Raw genomic sequence first — 5,374 nt, 5'->3', positions numbered from 1 at the left:
CTCTTGTTTATTTTGTGATTATATCATCCTAATCTTCTTTGGTTATATACTTGCCATATTGTTTTCTTTGTTAATATTCTGTCTTCTATTTTTCTGTCTCGATGAAGATGTTGCTTAAGACGAAAAGATCTTTGCTTCCTTACTGCAAACTTGACAGTATTCGGAACAACTTGAATTCAACTCTGTTGCAGTGTGTGTAACTCCACTGAGGACAAACAAATCACGCCACTTAGCAATGCTTTGATTCTTTATCTACTTGGCAGATTTTTTGTGTAGTTTATATATGAAACATAAATGAAAGAAAATTGTTGGCTTGCATTATTCCCTGCAGAAAACATCTCTGTATGATTTGCCTTTGATGTGCTTAAGCTCTGTGTTAGAGTGGGCTTCATGCCTTGCACGTAGTCTCTCCAGCAGCAACTGCATGTGCAGGTACAGGCTAACATTGCTAGATGATCAGCTGCTACGGTGTGGATGCAAGCATCCTGCTAAGTGATTCTGACAATTCCAAAGCTACCTGAATGCACAGACACACAGCTTGAGTACCATAGCTCTATCAGAATAAAGTACAGAATACTGAACTGGAATTCAGAAAACCTGAGCTCTATAACTAGACCAGCAAATAACCTAAACTGCTCTGCATCTTGGAACTGTCATGGATGAAACAGACAGAAATGATTTATCAGTAAAAAGAGTCATTCCAAGGCAGACACAGTACCACTACTCCCATAGGTAGCACTGACATATGTCCATCAGACACCCTGCCAGCTCTTAGCTCCCCTAAATGGAGTTGGCCTGAGCTGCTCTGTGGAAAGTCAGAAGCGGAATGGGAGAACCTGGCTCCGAGCAGCATGCTCAGCACTAACTGCCCAGGTTGGTTAGTAGGAGTCCTTCCATAATCCTGTTGAACGTCCTACCTGTTGCTGTAGGTATACACAGATGACAGGGCACACAGTTACACATATGTGAACACCTGCCTGGAGTATTTACAGGACAGTATTTGCTTCTACAGGTAACAGTCTCTTATTTTTTTCCCCTGCTTGCATAGTGGTCACTACCTCTGATGGCTGAAGATTCTCACCAACTGATTTTCAACCAATGAACCTTGTTCTTACCTGAAGCAGCATTTGCAAAGACTAGAATCTAATTAAATTGTGTTTTCAAGTATAGGATTTTATTTTGTTTTGGATTTGCTCTTCAAAAATCACCCTGGAGTTCAGGACAAGGATATGGAAGTCAAGGCCAAAAGAAAAAATTCTGAGAAGTTAGGAGCTCATAAAACAGAGGCACAGAAAGACTGAACTGGCTTTTTAAAAATTATTTGCTTACCAAAAGTCATGTCAAAATGCAAGTAAATGGCTCAGTGACACGAGATTTATATGTGTATTTCAGTGCCTCGTGTACTAGATTTTTTCCCTAGGCACACAGTATCAAGAGCCAAACAGTGTTATCATGTCACCTAGATAACAGCCTCAAAACACAGATTCTACCCAAAGACAGCAAAAGCTCATCCCAATTTCACATGTCCACACAAATGTGTACTTATAAATGGAGTGGGAAAAGACTGAAAAAAGATAAATACATCAAATATGAGCTTTTATGAAGTTCAGACAGTACAAAAACATTAACAGTAGGCACTTCTGCTTCAACCACAGTAAAAAAAAAAAGTAATTTTCCTCTATATCCAAGTTTTATAGTTTTAACCAAGCCAGTAAAATCTATATATATATATATATATATATATATATATATATATAAGAATTACATAAAAAATAAGTGTTATTTAAGGACTGTTTGTACAGTTCTAACATTTCTGTGCCTGCAGTCCAGTACTGTAGCACTTGCCAATGCCAGGAACTGGGGTTTAGTAAGGAACAAAACATTCTTTATAAAGAAATCAGTGGTAAAAACAGATGGACTTCTTCTGAAAAAGATTTTGGTATGTGTCCTATTAAAATCCTACGCCCCACCATTTACAGTTGCTGTGAGTCATAGATGGGAACTGGGCAAGGCAGACCTCACAGAGTGAAAAATGACTCACCAGAATCTGCTCAGCCTGAATTCCCTAGTCCTTGTAGTAAGAAACAATAGTTAGGGAGATGCTGAAGTGATCAACTGAAGAAACAAGGAAAGAAAATACAGATAGAAGGTGAAGTTGACTGGAAAAAAAAGAAATAAAAAAAAAAAAATTGCAGTTACTTGATGGTCTTAGTCTTCACAAACTGAGAACAGATTGGTACGTGGCCACTATTTGTGAATAGCAATGTTTCTGCTGTGTGACTCAAAAATGCCTTACTGTGCTTCAATCACAGATGTCCAAGGCTGGTCTCATGCTTCTATCCCCAACTCAACAGCCATTACTCGAAAAAGCTAACTTGTCTTGGAAGAATCAAGTATCTCTCCTGAGATGCACTTGGAACAAGAGCCCTTCAAAGCAGCTGTCAAAACACTCCAACCGAATGAAGGCACCAACATGTGGCCTTGACAGAACCACAGAACAGGACTGACAATGCATCAGTAAGTGAAGGACCCCCATCATACCCTATTCTGGTAGGCTGATGTCTGTACAAGGGATACTCCAAATCAAGAGCTCCTTTTCAGGTCACCATTGGTGGGTGGGGAGACTGCTGGAGGGCCTTGTGGGTGCTTAGCTAGGAGCTGCCCTGAGCAGACTCCAGCTGGCTCCAACATGCCACTGCTGTGAGTCACTTACCATAGCAGAAAGAAAAGTTTCACTCCTTCCCAGGATATCCATGTGGAGTAAGCACAACAATCCCTATCCCAGGTGGATTTAACTAGTCTTCAGGAACACAAGGTGTGTACCTTTCACTACTGATGCAAATAACTGTTTTTCACGTTTTTGCATAAGGTTTCCATCCTATTCTATATGCATAAAGATGTAGAGATTTGATTTAATCAATTGAATGTGAAGTAGCACAGGGTAAATGAGTATCTCATAATGGTGGAGCTTTCGATGATGATGATGATGTACTCTAATATTGGTGCAATCTCACTTATGTCAAAGTCTACCCTTCACTTGTACTCCCATACCCTTCCCTTCTACTCCCAACAGTATTTCTTTCCAGGGACTTTACCAATTCCTCTGCAACTCCCTATTAGGAATGTTCTGACACTACTTAGAACTGGAAATAATTCTTCCATTGAATAAAAAGGAATCAAATCTATGCTGTCACTCAGCTTTCTGGTGAAATGAGTGAGAGGCTTCCAGGGACCCATGAAATCATGTTCTGCAATGATCCCTGCCATCTTGAGAAATACTACACATTTCAAGCTGCCACTCAGCCCTTGCTGAACCCAGTGCTGACCTTTAAGCACACTTGTTTCTTTAATATATACTAAATATATTTATTTGGACTGATTTGCTGCTTTGTTGTTGCTTGCCTGCTTTTCTGAAAAGTCCACAATTATTTATACATTGCTTGCAGGGTTGATTGGCAGCTTATTACATTACCAGTTGTTTAACAGCATCCTAACTGTTTAAAAAGGGGGAAGTGAGCACACGGAGTGCTTCTGCAGGAGAACTGCTTGCCCTGGCTGAAATTGTAGGTGGACTTCTGCTGAATCTCCATACTTCTCTGGAGGTGTTCATACAGGCTGTGCTTGAGGAACAGTGGTTTGAAATGAAAATGTTTCTTACTTGCTGTGTTAGTTCATCCAGCACCTCTCTTCTTGTTCAGAGGTCATTTACAGTACTTCCTTTCAAGTCACAATTAAGAATGGTTACCATATTTCAGCTAAAATTTGAGTTGAAACTGAGACAACTATGAAACTACATATCTAATAACTGTAATAATTTATGCCCAGAAATACAAGTGGCTTTACAATCCCAGTGTATATATCACCATTAAAATGTGCTAAAATGACACTGGGATTAACATACATTTTACATCAACTCATTGCCACATCCTACAAGCTCTTAAAGGCAGTTGAACATGCAATATTTTCCAGGAGATGGTCTGAAATATTATGGCTTTGGTGTTACATCTAATAAGTAACACACCAGGAATTTACAGTGGCCTGTTGTCACTACCAGTTATTTCTTACTGACCATAACAACCAGCACCTCTTTTGCTAGGCAGGGCGCCATGCAAACTTGCACAAGAAGCTCTCCAAGAGTTAGCACCAAGGCAACAACTGACAAACCATCAAGCCAAAACCAGACCTGATCTACAAATTCACATGGATTAAACTTAGGAAAAACAGCTGCCAGAAAAGCAGTGGCATTTGGAAAATAGCACTTCTTGAATTGATTTGGTACTGAGCACGCACTCAGAGAAGGACCTCTCTTTGCACTAGTATTTTCCTGATGATTTTCCTATTTTCTCAGGCTTCTGGAGCTAATGGGTAAATGACAGCCATTTTGTATTGCTGCCATACAAGAAATCTCAGCAAGTTTCGTGCTTCTGTTGCTCTCCCATGTATTTCCCAAATACTTTATATTTCATGTTTAACTTCTTGCAAATCACTGGTGAAGTTTTACTTTTCTGACTGGTAAAATTGAGAAGAATTCTGAAGGCTGTTAATTTTGAAGTACACGAATCCATCTTACTTTCCTTTTCGTAGATGAGTTGTTATTAAATATTTGAATTACGTCCAACGTTTTTATTTTACATCCCAGAAAACAAAACTGCATGAGGAAGATGGATGTAGTGGTAACAGTTAGAGATGATGCATCAGTTCTATCAGTGTGGGGGGAAAAGCTGCTGTTCTGTCAGCTGCCTTTATGAAGAGATGATGTTACTGTTACAGTGAAAACAATGAATTTAGGAACATTGGACACCGAACACTTCAGCATATTTTTTTCCTAAGCTATTATACAGCACGTAAATTGATTTTATTTGGCAGCTGCTCAAACCAATTGAATGTTTTAAGACTGATTATGTTCTCATTTGCACTAATTTGCTCTATTTATAGCAACGAATCCACTTCTGTTTACACCAATGAGAGAAATATGAAGTCGTCTGTCCCTTGGTATAAGTTGCTTGATTTGATTTTGAAAGATAGTGTGGGTTGTCTTGTTGCTTTTATTGACTCACTGCTATCAACATCATTTTATCATAATGATATCAATGATATTATTGCAAAGGAAAATGGTAATGGAAAAATTAATGAGTTATTTAGAATTTCTTGTAGGATACCCACTGCACCTAAACCTGTGGATTTTATTTTGATAGCAGCATTTCTCTTTAAATAATAAAAGCTGTGAGCGAGAGATGAAGCCATTGCCAGTAACTGTTTGCAATGACTATTAGAAGTTGTGGAAAGTAGTTGTGTGCACGCTTATTAGCCTTTTTTTCTACTCATCACTACAGAAAAAGACCTGTTAAGCAAATCTGCTGCTGTGACAATGATA

The sequence above is a fragment of the Tympanuchus pallidicinctus genome, unplaced genomic scaffold (assembly GCF_026119805.1).
Source record: "Tympanuchus pallidicinctus isolate F22 unplaced genomic scaffold, pur_lepc_1.0 scaffold26, whole genome shotgun sequence".
NCBI lineage: Eukaryota > Metazoa > Chordata > Aves > Galliformes > Phasianidae > Tympanuchus > Tympanuchus pallidicinctus.
Note: the sequence above shows the minus strand (reverse complement) of the source record.